This window comes from Ptychodera flava, chromosome 21 (assembly GCF_041260155.1).
Source record: "Ptychodera flava strain L36383 chromosome 21, AS_Pfla_20210202, whole genome shotgun sequence".
Lineage (NCBI taxonomy): Eukaryota > Metazoa > Hemichordata > Enteropneusta > Ptychoderidae > Ptychodera > Ptychodera flava.
The window spans coordinates 30,163,105-30,182,849 of record NC_091948.1 but is presented as its reverse complement, the minus strand read 5'-3'; the positions used below and the strand labels follow the sequence as shown (position 1 = coordinate 30,182,849).

Sequence of the window (19,745 nt, the reverse complement as noted above, 5' to 3'; positions counted from 1 at the left end):
AAATGAACCACCACAAGTGGTATATCAGAAAAGAATTGTAAAAGTTTGAGAGTCTGAATATCTGTCCCCGAGGTGCGATCTACCTTAATTATCACTGCTTTGTAAAATGTCATGAAATCAGTTTTTAGAGTTTGTATAACTAGCACTAGACTTGGTACAAGTGTGTGAATAAAACTATTTTTTGGTTTAAAAAAAAAAGGAAGTTAAATGGGTCGTATTGCATAAAAGTAACACTAATGTGTAATAACTTACTGAAATTATTTTATTTTACAAAATCATCAAATTTGACCAAGTCTGCACGAGCACCCTTGTAGTAACAGAAATCTCAATGGATGATCCACGATTGATATTTCCTGCAAAAGCCATATGGTTGAAGATCCTTGAAAGTAGATTTCAACAGAATTTCATGAGCTTTGCCAAATATATGCTCATGGATTTAGTTTTCTTTGACAGCTCATGTTGAATCAACAAATATTTCACTCCATCTATATCAAAAATATCATATTTCGTTTACATTTGACATCAATAGTTTTCTGATGAACAAAGATGTTTTGAATTCCCTTCTGGGCCAGTAGCTGTAAGGCTGCGTTGACAAAATGGTGAGGGGAGCTGGAGAAATTCAGGGGGATTCGAAAATTCTTGGGGTAGTCGAGGGGGGACTTGAAAGTTTTCTCTGCTATAGGGCAACCAGAAAATATTTTGATTCCCGACGTTTTGATATCATCCAATGGTTCTAATGTTAGTAAGAATTATACAAAATCTGGAACCGTTTTGTCTCATTTTATGACTTAAATATCGAAAAAAATCTAAAAATGTATGAAATGTCACTCACTTTTCGTAAAAACAACAAGTTGACCTTGTAACGGGGCAGGAGCTGCAACTGTTGATAATTTTTTTTCAATATTTCTATGCAATGTATTAAATACACTGTTTCTTAGCGTCTGTCTACAGCATGCTGAACACACAATATTCAGTTTGTCAACAAAGCCTGTATTTCTAAATATTGATGATATGGATTTGAATTTAGACTGAAAGTCACTTGTTAATGATACATATGCATGGTACACGTACACAGTCCGTGTTGGCAAGCTGAATTCTGGACAGCTCGACGTGCTGCAGGGAGTTGTATATAACTGAACAAAGATATTGTCAAAATACAAAGTTCACACAGCCAGCGTACTGCCCTTCTACTGCCTACGGGCAGTGTCAATGTCACCACATACCGGTACTGGCATTGACAGTGTTAGCTCTGACTCTGATGAAGTTGAAGAAGACTTTGGGTCATAAGACGCTAAATGACAATTGACAGTAATACATACTTGTACACAAGATCAGGCCAGAGAGAGACACGTATGAAAGACTACGAGACTTAACATTTACCAGAGATTTTTGAATTCTGCAATACGCGAATAATCAATAATAAGATGAAAAAGATGGGGTCACCATATTTGAGGTTCTACAAAAGTGTCGATCCCTTGACATGCTTCATTCTGGTATATTTTAAATTATTTGCCTTCATGCTTGCCTTTGAATCATCTTAAGCAAACAAAACCTTGCAACACTGTTAAAACAATTCTTGTTGGCTCTTTTTGAATTGATTAGCACTGTTCAAGTATGCAAATCAACCAGTAATCATTCATCAATACAGAATATCCAGCAGCCTCAAATTTTACATAACGCATTCACTTGTTTAAATTTATTCACGACTAAAGGCAGTCATCTGATTGATTAAAATACTGGCGTAAGTCGGGAGGGGTTCAAAAATTGATAAGTTGGTTTGATCTAAGTTATCTAGTCGAAGCAAAACTCAAGACGACGGAAAGTTCCATGGGATGATCAAATTTTGTTTAGAACGTGACATGTTCTAACTTATCTAATCTCAGAAGCACGAAAGACTGGCGGAAAATTTCTTGGGTGACCAACAGTTTTACTTGTTGAATAAAGAATTAAAGCGCATTCGTGTAGTCCGGAACCCCATCTGTAGTTTTGGTATCCCAGAACTATACAGAAAATGAAGACACCGTTTTCTAACTGTGACACTGCCATCGTGTAGTCATGATTAAAACGGTGCTTATAACTGACAGCCTGGTGTGTTTGCTTGAGTTATTGAAAACATGACAACCTCGATCAGTACCTCAACTCAATGGCGTGATCCTAATAGTTTTCTTAGTCACGTGGATGAAGGAACTTTGGTCAACTATAAAAACGAATTCAAACTTCTTCTTTCCATTGTCTTGGATAGACCCGCCGACTGTGCCTTCCTGTTATTGATCAACCATGAATGTTAAGAATTGTGAGGCAGAAGAGACTTTGAAGGACATGCGCAATTTGGGTGAAAAAGCCACAAGCACTGAAGTAAAGGAATTCTACGACAAATGGAGCCACAGATATGACGAGGTGGGCTAAACAAATTGCCAAGACAGCAACGATATGGAGTTGGACTGTTGAAAACCTTATGGTCCTAAAGTATCTGGGTACTGACACAGCACATGGATATATTCATGTCAAAGAGGAGTCTCTAATTTTGTCAAAGTTGGTGTAGCCACCCAAGTTTAAGTTCTCAGAATGTTCTCATTGAGTGCAACACTAAAGTGCTGACCTTGTGCTTTTAGATATGGTGACCAGATAACTGGGAACTTGGTTGCTGGTTTCAAGTGTCGCAGCTTTTTATATTTTAGAAAATCTTTGAAATTCTTTTCTTTCTCTTCTTTCTCCCATTTCTCTATCAGCATTTGCAAGTAAGCTTCTGAAACATATTGGCACAGGACTCAGAGAACCTAACCTTGTGCCTGACCTTGACATTATAACCAAAGGCGCCCGTGGGTCTGTAGTCTGCTTGATCGATTCGATCGTCTCTTAGGTCTATCGATCATGCACTCGATCTGCCCTCCACTGCAATGTTGCAGTAGAGGGCAGATCGAACACGTGATCGATAGACCGAAGAGACGATCAAGTAGACTACCCAACCCACGGGCGCCCGTGATTATAATTGGTCATTTTTGACCTGGCCGCCATTTGAATTCCGAAAATCTATTTTCGGCTTCTTCTCAGGCAGCCATATCGGACTTTTGGAAACTATCAATTTAATCCTCAAAAATCTCCTACTCAAGAACTTAAAAACGACTTAATCTGAAATTTTGCTCATATCACCATTAGTCCAAGCACTTGCAAGAGTACTAAAGGCGTTTCAATTGGTCATGCAGTTTTGCAACCATATTGGCAGTTGCGAAAAATACCTGCAATAATCATGAAGTAATATCAACAAATCTTCTCCCGACTGTGTTCGACTGTAATTGACTAGTGTAGACCTATGGTCAAAATTCCCCCTAATTTTTCGGATGACCTTGGATAGCCTTTGACCTACGTTCACATATCTCGGCAACCAATGGGCTAGAGGCTTTGGTTTTTGTTGGATATTGACCAGTATGAGACTGCAGTTTTTCACCATTTTTATGGCCTTGGATGACCTTTATGTCCTTTTATATAGCTCAGAAACTGCAACAACAAGAGTTTGGTTTTGGTGAGACAGATTGATATCGGACGGAATAATTTCCCCCACCTTTCCGCGTGATCTTAGTTGACCTTGGGCCTACTTTCGTGTATCTCGGCAACCACATGGGCTAGAAGTTCAGTTTGTGTTGACTTTTGATAAGTATGAGACAATATCACTCCGATGTACAATAGATCATTCGACTGTCATATATAAACCCTTCAACAATCTCGGCGGTTTCACGATGAAATCAATCTGTTTAAAGTCCTCACTTAATAATTCACAATTTTGCAGTTAATTTCATTGTTAGTTTGATGGTACGTAAATATGTTCCCTCGTCTTGTCAGGCAATGAAAAGGGTATTTCTTGCTGGAGGTCAATTCTTACAGCTGTTTGTAAAGTAATGGAACATTTTCATGAAACATTTTCCTGTGAAGGCTTCATTCTTGACAATATCTTTTGCTTTTACATAAGGATCAAATTCAACTGGAATGGTATGGGCCAAGGCATGTCGCTGTGGGTTTGTCAAAGCTGGTACCTGGAAAAAATGCCAGAATACTGGACTGTGCCGCTGGAACTGGTCTTGTAGGACAAGAGGTAAATGATTTAAAATTGTTTTGAAGTTGCTTATCACAATTTCACGTCGTAACGGAAGCCTCTTTCGGAAAGACACTACGACTAATACTGGCATAAATTGCCTTTGTACGCAAATAGCCACATTGGAAATTGTAACTTGTTTATAAATCGTCGCTGCGCGTAATAACAGACATTATTGTATTAGCAGTTCGAACAATTGATGTTGATTTAATCACGGAAAATCTGAAAAGAGCAAGAGAGATACCAAGAATTATTAGAATTTAAGTATGTACACATCTTTTGAAAACAGCTAAAACGTCTTGGATATGTAAGGATCGATGCACTCGACATCTCATCGGAAATTCTTGACAAGGCAAAAGAAAAACTAATCTACGATAATGTAATATGCGCTAAACTTGGACCTGACCCGATTGCAGGAATTCATGAAGGTAGAAATTAATAATTCTGTAATGCTTTATCAATGCATTGATTCGAGTATGGTTCGATTTTTCTATTGTTTATGTCAAGTTGTAACTTAGCGTCCGCTATTTTTACAGTGTAGAAATATACAACACTCTAATGTGTTTCAATGCATTGATTCGAGTATGGTTCGACGTTTCTATGGTTTATGTCAAGTTGTAACTTCGATTCATTATTTTAAATGTAAATTGTCTCTCATATTTGTAGGTTTAAAGGGTAAATCGACCACTTAATGTAAAGCTTGGAGCCGAGTCCGAAAGATCTCGAGGTTTAGCTGAGAGTGTTAACGTTCTCTAGTAATGCTTGTTCATGGCAATGCTGAATAGGCTAGAATCTATTTGCCGTCATTTCAATATATTATACATGGGTGCAATTATACAATTTCACTTCTGTCTGATACTTTCATTCCCTGTAAATGAATTTAGAATTGAAATTGTTTACTTTCATATTTATACAATTTTACTTCTGTCTGATGCTTTCATTCCCTGTTTTCCAGACTCTTATGATGCAGTAATTTGCAGCGGGGCATTCGGCAATGGACATCTGGATGATGGTTGTTTTCTGGAATGGATACGAATTTTTAAAAAAGGTTATGTTTGTTTTCATTGTATCTGCTATCAATATTATATTGCAATATGATTATAATTGCATTAATTCAATATTTTGAAAACTGAGATAGGAGAGCTTGAGACAAGAAATATGGCATGTACATTCTGTTTGTGATTGTAACTGAATATCAAGAGGGGAACGAAATTTCAGGGTTAAGTGATACAGTCGTCGGAACTGTGTTCAAAGGTTGTATGAGACCCATACGACCAATGTAAACACTGTATTCAAGGTTCGATGGTGATTGATGAAGGTTAAAACATGTTTGTCATAATCTACATCGTATGATTTAAATGTTGCATCTATGATGATGAGGTGCATCTAGATAGCGTGCATGAAATACACTGTATGTAAACTAAGAAACTCGCACATGTGCAGTTCCGACGACGGTTTCCCTTTAATCATCTGGACTAGCCTACCCATACTCACCAATGTAACATCACCATGGGTATTGCAAATACTCTCTGTCATGTAGCAATTGTAAAGTTATTGATGAAACAACTCATTGTTTTCCAGGTGGTGTAATCTGTATAGCCGCAAACGTAGATGATAAGCAAGCAATTGAAGGCCCTATTTTATCAGATTTGCTGGAGAACGGCTCATTAGAACTAATCAAGAAATGTCATTTAAATACTTATGTAAAGAATCTGAAAGGTACATATTATGCTTTTAAAAAGTGAAAGTAACTTGATTATTACTGTAAAAATATAGAAACAATAAAGATAAAAATTAATTTAACAATTTGCAAAACAAATTTATCATTAATCGCGATTTATCATATAATTTATCACATAATATCCTCGTACCCTTGGTATTGATTTCCGGTCAGAGCCTTCTCTGGGGGAGCTGAAAGTGCGCCCTCAGTGTGAAAAAAACAACTCCGTCAACCTATTCTTTCTGTTCCGCTGTCAGTAAAGCCGAGCTATTCGCAAAGACTGTGTTTGTTATCGTCTGTCGTCTGGCACAAGACCAGTGATTCACTAGTTTGGGTGAAAAAACAGTGCAGACCTAAGAGTTTTGATACCTGCGTGATGCTTGTTTGTCTTGAGCTAGGATTTGAAGTATTTTTTGTAAAGACAGCGCTTGAATCACAATGCAAACTGTTGTGAAAGATGGATGTAGCATTCTGTGGTAATATGGGGGGTAGGTTATAGGCCTAGGAAAATCGTAGCCATGCAATATGTGCAGTATTGCATTCCCTTGCAATTTTTGTAATTTTTCATTTCAAATTCTTTTCAAATTGCTGATCTTGATAGCTTTGAAATTAACCATACTTATTTTTAAGGATGACCTTAGACCTGAGTCAAATTTGTTAAATTGTGATGAAATCAGCAATTTTGTATTTTTGGGGTTCAAAATCCTTTGATAGATGGATAAAAAGTAATACATATATTCAGTTTAGGAATGAAAACATTGCCACATCACATCATTGACTCATTCATACATTTAGTAAATTAGTCTTTCTCCATTTTCAACAAAGGTTTCAACTAAAAGACTGGTTTAAACCTGGAACATGTACAAGCAAATGTAAAATAAACAAAATAATGATGAAATACTTTCCTGCATGGTGCGTGTGTGTGCTTGTGTGATATACTAGGCCATACAACAATCTGTTAGATGAAGTTGCCTCTGCATATGTGCATGCTCAGGAAATCAAGTGCCCATAGTCTGTCTCCACTATATGCATCTGACTTTCTGAGCACCTGTGTGTACAAGTTGTCAATAAAACACAAAGATACTCTCAGGTTGACCAATCTTCTAATTTGTTAAAACTGAAGAAAACATTGGCTCACATTCAAAGTACGGCAGTACATACAACGATGGAAATGTTCCGTTCGCTTCAGTAGAGAGCCATTGTGCAGATTGGATCACTGACATGCTGATATGCATTATATTACCATGCCCTGTATGTCACATTTAATTAGTTGAGATGAACCACGTGACTGACCACAAATACACAGTAATGGTTTGTTTACATGAATATGAATAATAATATCAACAACTCAAAGTATCATAAACATCGTAACTTTACAGCTAAAATGTAACTTGTGAATTGTACAAAAATCAAATTGGGCACTTGTGGACCATGTTTAGCACTTTTTCCCGGATCTCCGGATTTGCAAAATTTTACAGTAAGCGTGACAGTGCGTCATAAAGTGCACAACTCACTGCCAAGTTCTTGGGCCCTGTTGTCTTTCTCGTGGGAAATTTTCATAATTTTGTCGGTTTTCTTGGGTTCGTAGATAATATAATGGAAATAACAGACTCCACCCTGACCATTAACGTTTATTTATGGGCGTGGGAGAGAGGAAAGCCAAAATTAACGGGCAGGGATTGCCAAGCCCGTTAATTTTGGCTTTCCTCTTGCATTTGCCCATAAATAAACATTAATTGCCAGGGCATCACTCTCTATTTCTATATTGTCTGCGGCTCCTTTGGCGTGGTGACTATACCACAGTTACTTTATCTTAAAAGTTATTTATACTGTACTAAATTGGTTAAAGTGTGTTGCAAATCTTTTATGTATGAGACTTAATAAATCTTAGTTTGTCCTTCAGGACATTCTTTGTAAACATATGTGAATATCTGTTTATCATTACACACATTATTGAAAATGTTCCATATATCAAGTATTAATGGTCAGCCATGTGGCCCTAATTGACCAATGATAGTGTCTCTAATTGTTGATATGCATGGCACAGTATTACAGTGAAGTATGACAGACCTAAACTAATGGCACTATAAACATTTCAGAAGTATTTTATGCATCTAGGTAGTATGGTATGGTATAGTATAGTATAGTATGGTAGTCTGGTTTCTGAAAACGAGGTGTTTTCCATAATTACGGTCTCCAGTCTTTGTGTGAAAGTGTGAATTTCGGCGAGGTTTAAAAACAAGTTTGATGTCATAAAGCAAATTCTGGAAGAGTGGTTGATTATCACTGCTTTGTACAGTGTCATGAAAATCAGTTTTAAGAGTTTGTATGCAATGAGATTTCAACAGATTTTCATAGGTTTTGCCAGAAAAATGCTCACGGATACTGTTTTATTTAACGGCTCATGTAGAATCAACATGACCAACATTTCATTCCATCTATATCAAGAATATTGAACTTCATTTGTATTTGACATCAATAACTTTCAGATGAACAAAGATATTTTTGAATTCCCTTCTGGGCCAGTAGCTGTAACTTTTGATGAGTCTTTTTTTACTATTTTGTTCTGTACATCAATTCAAAGTTCTTGTTCTATCCGAAAAGAATGTTGAACCGCCCACTATTTGTCAACACAGCATTGATATTTATACCAGATATGAACTGAATGTGCTCACATGTTTTACAACAGATTCATTAATAGAAGTACGCTTCACAGAATGTTGGATATTCTGTACACAGACTTACTCAACAGAGACAACATGACCTGCTAATGTGACCCCTGAATGGAAGGAATGACGTGTTATATGCAAATGACTTGTACAGATTTTGAGTTTGACAAAATTACAAACTTAGTTATCAAGCATTGAAATTGACTGCTGATGACTCGACATGTATTGACATTTATCAGACACTACTGGACGCATGAAATAATACAGTATGACATGAATTACTGCATACTTTTTGACTGTTATGAAGTTGTGTAAAACCATTGTACCTTTGACCTGTCTCATTTTAAAGTGACAAAACAACGAGTAAGGAGATGTTACGCAACATTTGCAGACCTCAGGATAATCACTAACCAAAACACAAGAACAAAGACAGACATTGTATATTCTGACAGCAGTTCAATTGAGCACACGACGTGGAGTGGAAGTGTATACGGTCTACTGCCAGAGTAACTATCTCTGATGTTTTTCAATGTTCCTGTCAATAAACCCAATTCATACCAATATAATCGACACCCGTGTGAGGCGTGTAATAAGAACAATCAGATATCTGTTATATCATTATATGTAGCAGGTTTCATCAACTTTCGCACAGTACTCTCAGAGTTAAATCACTAATTACAAAACTTTATTTAATTTGTAAATGAGCTAATTATTAACTTGACACGCCAATGCTTCTCAGTACAATTAAATATTTATCAGATCAATATCTGTAGCAAGTTTCATCAAATGTAATGCTGTAATTTTGGAGTAATATCACTAATTACAAAGTTAATTAAATATGCAAATGAACCCTTAATTAACTCCACACAACTAAATGCTTTACACCACAATTAGATATCTGTCGGATCAGTATCTGCAGCAGATTTCATCACATTTGGTGCAGTTATTTCGGAGTTATATGACTAATTACAAAACTTCATAAAATATGCAAATGAGCTATTTGTTAACTTGACACTGTCAAATGCTTGTCAGTACAATTAGATATTTATCAGATCAATACCTGTACCAGATTTCACTGACTTGGGTGCCGTAATTTCAGAGTTATATACCTAATTACAAAGTTCATTAAATATGCAAATGAACCCTTAATTAACTTGACACTACTAAGTGCTTTACACCACAGTTAGATATCAGTCAGATCAGTATCTGCAGCAGAATTCATCAAATTTGGTGCAGTTATATTGGAGTTATATGACTAATTATAAAACTTCATAAAATATGCAAAAGAGCTATTTATTAACTTGACACTGTCCAATGCTTCCACAGGGAACAGATGAAAGGAGGTTTTAAAGAGATTTTTAAAGAGTTTTAAAGATGAAGAGGAGGTTTTAAAATAAGGACGTGTGGGACGGCTGTAGTGTTGACTCAATCACTTAATCCGCTGATACGGACAGCGGATTAGCAAGTTGGCAATGTTTTCGGAGCAATTACAGTGGTGTATACACAAGTTGGAGAGGAGATAAGGACTTGTTGGTAATATATAAAGCAGTCAGACGGTGTGGAGTTGAACTCTTTATTTGAAATATCACAGTCAAAATTAATAAAATCAAATAAGGTAAACCGTTGCACAAAAAACCTCCCCCCACCCCAGGGTCCTTTCATCTGCTCCCTGTGATGTTTCTGAGTATAATTAGATATATATCAGATCAATATTTGTTGCACGTATCATCAAGTTTGGTGCAGGAGTTTCAGAGTTATGCAAATGAGCAGATAATTGACATGACACTCACAGTATCATCATAATGTTCTGAGATTGTCATCTGTGAAACGTTTCATGAAATTTTCTTGATATATGTCTACACTGTCATTACTGTAGCCATAGGGAAACCATTGTACAGAAAAAAACGATATTGCATAACTTCATTAAAATGCAAGCCACACCAACCATACTAAGCATATGGTACCTGTGTAACAAATCTGACTTGAATCTGTTCTGGCGTTTTGAGTTATCGTGTAGACAGACAGACAGACAGACGCACATCACAACACATTCACTCACTCACTCACACACACACACACACACACACACACACACACACACACACACACACGGGAAGACAGACAGACATCGCTATGACATTAGCCCACGTGGCAACACGTGAGCTAAAAATGCACTCTCATTGTTTATACCGGTATTTGAGTACTTGTCAAGCCATAACTTGTCAACAATAACTCTGCAGTCTGCTCATGTACAGGTTGCATTGACAAGCGAAATACTGTATATCTCGACATGCTTTTGGGAATAGAACAGGAAACTTGAGTTGACATTACAAACAAGAATAGCAAATAAATAATAATAATAATAATAATAATAATAATAATAATAATATTACAGCTCTACTGGCCCTTGTTAACTTAAAATATCATGATGTACAGAACTTTTTGTATTTAACTATTTGAAAAATATCATTTTCAACATACAATATTGTCTATAGGTTTACAATAACACAGCTATAGTTTATGCATTCATCGTCACTTCACTCGGAAGTAACTTTGTTCGTAGGTTTAAACAATCCATGTCAGTGCCGCCGGAACGGTCACTCCTTAAACATGGGTCGCTTTTCACGAACACACCCTAAACATGGGTCGATAACGAAGAAAATGCCCCCATGCTATAGGAAAACATTCACACGCAACAGAATAAAGGTGAAATTTCCCCAACTTTGTCAAGCAAATCCCCAAGAATGCGTCATACTTTTGGAATAAACATGGATAGATATTTTCAACTTTTGGTGGCACACCATGAAAATATCAGGAGTACCCCCGGAGGCTTGAAACTATAAAAGCAGCCTGTGCTATAGGTGTTGGCATAGCTTTGCTGTGGCGTATCGATCGCGCTAAGGTCAGGGATCTGAGAAAAATAGTGACTAATGACGATATAAAAGCCCAAATAACGAAAGAATGACGTATGTGAAGACCTCAAAGTGGTCCCAGACTTTGAAGTCAGGGACCACTTTGAGGTCTTCACAGACGTATTATGATGATATTCTTTCCAAATTAAGTCATTCATACTGGATAATGAGATAATATCAATTCAATAATCCAATTATGACTGAACAACTTACGGTATACTAATGATCAAATAATGATATCAAAACGACAAAATAGGCTACCATTCGGCAAATTGGGTAATAGCGAAATGAAGAAATTTAGAAACTGAAAAATAGAGAAATTTATTGCCACCTAAAATATGCTTGATACGTAATCAATGACCATCGTCGTGACTTACAACATTAGTAGATTGATTTGAACGCCATCTTGAAATAGAGCACCTTGACACTCATGAACTTTCGCAAAACCTTGGCAGTACAATCGGTTATCTAAAGATAGCCATTTAATATAGTTTCTTCATTGGCGGCGTGTATGCCTATAAACTGAGGCAACATGGCGACATAAGCCTTCATCCTGGCTATCATGAAACACAAGCCCAGCCCCCCCCCCCCGCCTCAAAAGAAGAAAACAAAACAAGATACATGCATAAAAATATAATGAAATAAAGAATTAAGGCTACTTCACACATCGAAACTACCATTGTACAATTTTATTTGTGTGTATACCAAGTTTGTGATCAGAGGTGGAAGGAGAGCCGGGTCATGGAGCACTGCTCTCAGCAGATATAATTATATGTACTCAGGATCTAAGACATACTTTAACTGCTGTCAAATCACCCTTCATTATCACAGAAACATTTAATTGACTTACATTCTAAGACCATTTTGACATTTAACCATACCCATCCAAATCAAACAATACTGTATAGTTTTGTTTTGGTTTTTTTTACTTTTTTTTTATTTAAACTGAGAAACACAACGAGAAAGGACAGAAAAACGCAAACAGGACAAAAAGCAAAACTAACATTTCCACTTCATTCTATGTTTTTCAAGTGTTCCATTCTTAAAGGCTATATTGAGTTCAACTTCTTTGATTGTACTGACCACTCTCGTGTAGTTACTAATTGTTAATCTCTTTGGGGTTCTGACATTACAATGAATGTATTGTTTCGCAAGGATGAGTAGATGTTCTAAAAGAATATCCTTTGCATTGAAATCATAACCAAAAATGACTGACATGGCATCGAGTTGAATATTTATGTTGAAAGCATCGAAAACATATAAAGAAAATTCTCTCCAGAATGCTTCTACGATTGGACAAAACCAGAAGCGATGTAAAATAGAGTCAAGACGTTCAAGACAGAAATTTCAGAGCTCACTTTCCACTCTACCAAATTTCTTTAACATGACATTGGTGAAAATATTTCTATGTAGAAGGTGGAACTGGAAAATTCTACTTTGTGATTCAATGGTGCACTGATATGGGAGGCTGCAAATTTTCTTCCAAATTTTTACATCAAATCGCCAAATATCCTAGCCCAGAAATTCATAGTCTTTTCTGGCATAGAAACAAAATCTTTCATTATTAATTGATGGATAAATTCAAAACATTTCTTGTTAAATACATTAATATGAAATTCTGAATGGCATGTATATAAAGGGTAAAACATGCTTACATGATATTTCTTTTTGTATTCCATGATAGCTTTGACAATACCGAAATAAGTAATAAAATTAATTTGTACATAGTGTCGTAACCTAAAAGTATTGTAATCTATAGCCGAACCTTCAAATCTGTCAAAAAGTTAACATTACAATCATTGAGTTTCTTTGAAAAAATTGTTTTTCCACCTATCAGAATGTCAGAGATGTTCCAGACAATACAATCCGACTGAGGATTTACATTATTCTGAAAATTTAATTTACACCAAGTATGAATAATGTCATGTAAAAAAGGATAAGCTTTGAAAAAATTAGGAATATGGCGAATGTGCAAATTACAATCAAAGACAAATAATCCACCAAGTGAGGACAAAAGATGGGTATAAATCAACTTAATTGGGGTATTGTTTTCCATCTGAATCAGTCTTTTTACCCATCGAACTTTCATTGCCATGCAAATCGCTCTGAAGTTTGGAGCTTTCAGACCCCCAAATTGTTGGCCATTCATAAGAATGGTCCTTTTTATTCTATCACCTTTATTATTCCAAATAAATCTAAAAATAATACGCTCTAAATCTTGGAAATATTGTCTGGAGGATAGGGTAACACCGAAGCAAGGTAAGTAAGTTTGACAATGCAAGACTTTTCAAATAGTGATTTTGCCATTCAAAGAAAGATTTCTGGCTGACCATATGTTAAGGAGAATCTTCATTGACTGGATTTTTGGTTCATAATTCAAAGCAAAGACATTTTCTTGTACACTAAGAGGAATAAGGACACCTAAACATTCAATTGGGCCATGTGACCAAGTGACAGAATATGTTGTCTTGTAATTGATAGTTTTTTGACGCAAGGTACCAATTTTATAAACTTTAGACTTGTCAAAATTGACTTTCAAACCAGAAATCTGTTCAAACTTATTCAAAACTAAAAGCGCTTCATTAAGAGACTGTTCAGTGCCATTCAAGTAAAGAATTGTATCATCTGCATACTGTGAAATCTTATGTTCACGATCACCTATCACAATCCCTGAATTGACAAGTTGGACCTATTTTTGCAGCAAAAAGTTCAACACAAATAATAAACAAGTATGGGGACAGGGACAGCCCTGGCGAACTCCTCTTTCAATAGGAAAAATTCGGAGGTCCATCCATTGTTGATTACACATGACATTGGGTTAGAGTATAAAAGTTTTATCCAATAAATTAAAGAATCACCAAAATTGAATACTTAAGTGCTTTAAAAAAGAAAGACCAGTCAAGCGAATCGAAAGCTTTCTCGTAATCAACAGAAATACTAATCCAGGATTTTTTCCTTGTCCGCAAAGTTAATTATTTCCATGAGAGTGCGAATATTCTCTCCAATATACCGAGACTTTACAAAACCAGTTTGATCAGTATTAATAACTGACGGGGACCTTACGAATACGGAAAGAAATTGCTTTCGAAGCAAGTTTATAATCGGCATTCAGCAGGGAGATTGGTCTCCAGTTTTTTAAATACCATGGATTTTGTCTTTCTTCGGGATGAGAGAGATGACTCCTCTACGTTGTGAGATAGACAGCTGGTTTCTTGAGAAAGCACAATTTAAGGAGTTCAGGAGAGGGTCAGAAATGGAATTCCAAAACACTTTTTGGAATCAACGGGAATACCGTCTGTACCTGGTGAACGCCAATTTTCTGTTGATTTAAGAGTAAACAACAGTTCTTCCTTATTCAACAATCCTTCACAACTTTGCTTGGCTTCATGATTCAGTTTGGGTATGTCACTAATATCTGGTAAGAAATCTTCAATAAATTGGTCTGAACAGCTCTCCAATTGCTGTGTGTTGAGTAAGCTTTTTATAAAAGTCTCTCTCTTCATTCAAGATTCCCTTTGGATCCGTTATAAAGGACCCATCATCACACAAAAGCTTTGAGATACACTTGTTATTATAGTTACGCTTTTCGAATGACAGAAAATATTTAGAGCTTTTCTCTCCATCCTCATAATACCTCGCTTTAGAGCGAATCATAGCACCTTTGGTAGCGTAATCTAGCAAATTTTCTCGCTCTAATAACTTCTCTGACAACTTAATTTCTAAATCATGTGTATTATCAGCCTGTATGATTTTTTCTCAAGTTCACTAATATCGTTTTCCAAATTTGACAAAAAAATACGCTGTTGTTTCCTTTTCCTTGATGCAAACTGGATTGTTTCTGCTCTAATGTTACATTTAATCATTTCCCACAACAGTGGTCGTCAACATCTGTGTCATTCGCGTACATATTTTTGGTCTCATCAATACATGCATTTATGGTACTCACATAGTCAATGTCACTCAAAGTGAACAATTTAATTTCCAAAATCCTGGACCACGTATCTTATTGTCAATTTTTAAAGCTATAGAAATGAGTGAATGATCAGTACGGAAGCCTGGGCTAATGTCAGCTTTGATCGTTTGACTCACTAAACTAATAGACAACAACAAAAATCTAGTCTGCAATGAACAGGCGGCGTCTTCTGTCTCCACGTATACCTACGAGTGCTTGGATGCAATACCCGCCACACATCGCTCAAATCAAACAACTCAGAGTTGCGGCGAATAACTTCTTGAGAATGAAATAAGTGGATGGGTTCCCACTTTTCTTATCAAGATGAACATTGGAGACTAAATTGAAATCGCCTCCAATGATACGCTCTCCTTCAGGGAATTGACCCTCCAAAATATCAAACACTTTCTCAAGAATGACGGTTGATCATTGTTCGGTGCGTAAATATTACATAACACAAGCCTACGATCATTTACAGTAATATCACAGATGATACATCTGCCCTCGTCATCACTCCATGAATTATTTATGACCAGTGGAAAATTATTGTTAAACAAAATAGCTACTCCTTTTGACGTTGACGAGCCGTGACTGTATAACACCTGGTAACCCCATTCATTCTTCCAAATATATTCACAATCTCTAGTTGAATGCGTTTCTTGGAGAAAATAAATGTTGAAAGACTTCTCTCTAAGCCATAAAAATACCTGGCGTCTTTTCTTTGTATCTCCACACCCCCGCACGTTCAAGGAAGAAATATTTAAATTACTCATCCGTTTTTAACCGTGAAAGTAAGTTGAAAACTGAGCATTCAACTCTGTCTACACGATATACATTACCAGACATCTTTGAGCGGAACGAGAAAGAGGAAACGAAAGCACCCAGACAACAAACGGAAAAAGCGGGAGACGGGGCGAGAAAAGAAAGACCAAACATTCAAAGAAAGGCGAAAGAAGCCAGAAAACGCAAAGAAACAGAAAACAAACCAAATGCCACGCGTAGGTTATAAAACCTCAAGTTTCAGACATCCAAAACCACAGTCATTTTACTCATCTTTTTAGATCTTCAATTCGTATTGTTTTTAGCCGCCGTTGTTTACCGGGTTCGCGTGGTTCGTCGCTGTACTTGATAACTCTTGGCACTGACCACGGAATGAAGGCAAAGTTCCCTTTGCGGCGAAGTTCATACATTTTCGGAAGTAGTTGCTTCTGTTGTCGTCTTGTTTCTTCGTGTACGTCATCTGAAATACGCATTTTGTCTTTATCCTTTCGTAAGACCCTTGCTGCGGTGCGGAGTACTTCATCTCGGTCTTTGTTGCGAAGAAATTTGGCATGTATAGGACGTGGAGTTGCACCTTCACGTGGCTTCATAGCTACAGGTGAACGGTGGGCTCGCTCAATTTCTATATTCCTCATTATTTTCAGTTTGTCTTTCAAAAATTCGGTTACAAAATCAGTGCAATCTACACTTTCCTTTCCTTCGATACCTTCTGGAACATTATGTAGCACGATGTTATTTCGTCGACTACGATTGGACAAATCAACAACTTCCAACTGTAACTTTCTCACCTGCTCTGTTGTGGCAAAGGTTTCTTTTACATTAGTCAGTTCCTCTTTCACACCTTCGACTATTTCTTCAAAGAAACTGGCAGCATGTTCTAGGTCTGTGCACGTAGTCTCTAGCACGTCTACTCGTTGTTCGACTTTCTCCAATCTTGAGAGTGCACGGTCTATTTTTACTGCAAGTGAGTCCAGCAGCGGCATCCGTGACCATATGCTACGAAGAATTTCTTTGTCTTCATATTTAAATTGTGCTAGACCTGTTTCTGTTACTGCTCCTACCTTGACGCCAGTTTCCACTTCACTTTTTCGCTCAAATAAGGACATTTTCGAAATAAATTTCCTATCAGCCGATTCCCAGTACCTTAAATTATCCAATATATGCAGAATGTTTTGAAAGGCGGCAGGTTTTGACAGGTTTGGTGTCTGAAACGACGGAGCGACTCGGCAGTGATGTTCACCCATGGACGGACACGTGGCGACCACAATACTGTATAGTTGGATATTGGTTATAGGGTGACCTTTTACCTGCATATTTTGTTGTGACTTTGAATATCATTTTCTTGGTTTATTCTTTTTCAACCATCATGATGGAACTGACGATAATTTAGCAGGGTACACACCGGGATTTTAAAGGTCTTTACCGCTGTATCACTAAATTTTACAAATGCACGCCATTAATATTTAACTTTTACCAAGATATGGGGGTAGGGGTTTCAGTCAAAATTTCTCCGTTAGGGGGTACTTAAAGTCATCATGGTGGGTAAGGAGTTACGATAATGACGGCTCCCTAACAGTTTGTGTGGAATACATGACGAGGCACCGGTGAATCTACAGTGCTTTGATCTGATCATGTTAATTGAGTTCCCGAAAAACGTTTCAGGTTTATGATTCGTCCTGAGGAATTTTCGGCACCAAAGTGGGGGTCCTTCCCAGACTCTATCACAGCCCCTCGCCGGCTTCACCTCAGACCAAAATACGCCCCAGCAGTTGAGCCGACCGAAGCTCGGCTCAGAGCCGACGAAGCCGACGAGGCAAGTTCTTCTGCTTCGCTTTAAGCCGGCTGTCTCGGTGAGCCACGCTTGCTAGAAAGACCGTTGAGGGCGCATCACCATATGGTTGAGGATAGAGCTGCGTAGCGGACGAGGGGCTGTGCGAGAGTCTCGGGTCCCTCCATGAGTCGTATTGTTATATACCCCCTACTTTTGTTTGATGATAGTCACATTTCCTCTAAGAAGAGAAGCTACATTAGTTACTGAGAAAGTCAATCATCGTTGGCTGCATCGAAATGATCGCCTGTTAATAGTGGCAATAGAGTTTGCTCTCTATCGGATTTATTTCTCTTTTCTTCATTAATCCATTTTTCCATTTCTTTATATCTTGACTGATTAGAAAATTTTGTTCAGGACGACGTTTCAAAGCCAAATTGCAATCTTTATTCAATTCGGTTGTCCATTTAAGTAGAAGCCTGCCTGATAACGTGTACAAGGAAACAACAGCTAATTTCGATTTCTCGTGTCGTTTTCTCCGTGTATCAATAATGCTTATATTCCTCCGAAACCATATCAACATTCAGTGTCTGTTTATGTGAATATGCCTGTTATGCTGAGAAGTGCAATGGCCATATTCATTAAATCTGCTTGACTTTATTTCTTATATTTTGATTCATTTGTATCCAACAGGTCAACTCAAATGGCTTCAAAGGCAAACAAAAGTTTTGGACTGAACTGCCCCTGTCACTAATTTGAAATAAAAAATAACATTCTTTGGCACAGCAAAATGCTGAATGTAATCTACATAAGTATTCGCTAACGATATTTTGAAAATCATGTCCCCCTTCTTGGCCCCGGTGAAAGTTATTTAGCCCTTCAGTCTTTTGCCTGTTTATGATGCATTGTATCGTGACAGACAAAGCCCCCTTCCACATTCCCTGAAGTATAAGAATGATATTTCACTTTTCCATGTTTTTATCAAAGTGTTCTTTATTTACACTCTGAATGTAATCCTTCCACCAGGGCATCAATATCAGTATATCTATGTGTCATTCGTCCCAAGGTATGCTTCATCCTTCCCCCTTTGCCTCACCCTTCCACCTCCGTTTTAGTTTTTCCCCATCTGCCCGCATCAGCTCAACTATGTAGCTCGTTTTTCTAAGCTCTTCTTGTGTCCAACGGTGTCCAATATTTACAATACATACGTATCCTAATGACCTTAATGGCCCTCTCCAAGCCGATTTGCCACCATGTTGTGACGCAAGTTTGACGCAGACAATGCTCACATTCAACGGAATTATAATCCCTTGAGACTATTAAATCGACTGTAATGCCACTGTCGTTCAGGAGACTGTCGTCACCGGTGTTGTCATGGCAATTGCCTCCAAACTCTTTTTGAAGCTCCCATCCACATTGGGCGAACAAACCACGAATGGCGTTTTCTGTTAGGGTTTACTTTCAGGTGCATTGAACGAGACATGTTGAACATACAAGTTTGGAGACTCTACTGAGTTGTGATCGTAATAAAATTGTTTTAGCAGTAGAAATGCAAGACATATAGGCAACATAATGTATGAATAATCATAGACCCTAGTTTACCAAATCGCAAAGTTGAGAAGCCAGATTAGCTGACAAGTCGTAAAACGAAGCAAACAACGAGAAACAGTCGCCTCGTTTCCTGTATAGGGAACTCGCCAAGAACCCCAAGTGACGTCATAGACGGTAAAAGCGAGACTGTATTGTCTACGGTGACGTGAAGACACACGTGAAGACACACGTTTCGTTTATTTCATTTTTGAGTCCCTCTGAAATGTTCCTACAATCTTACCGCTCTAAAAGAGTTGAATTATCTCA

General features: G+C 37.3%; 1 long non-coding RNA gene across 1 annotated transcript; it reads left to right on the top strand.

Moving 5' to 3' along the window:
* The first annotated feature begins 3,967 nt into the window (after positions 1-3,967).
* LOC139121011 (uncharacterized) lies at positions 3,968-5,854 on the top strand. The gene is made up of 4 exons (XR_011549198.1): positions 3,968-4,087; positions 4,377-4,515; positions 5,043-5,135; positions 5,669-5,854. It is a non-coding gene; the product is annotated as an uncharacterized lncRNA (long non-coding RNA).
* The last annotated feature ends 13,891 nt before the right edge of the window (positions 5,855-19,745 follow it).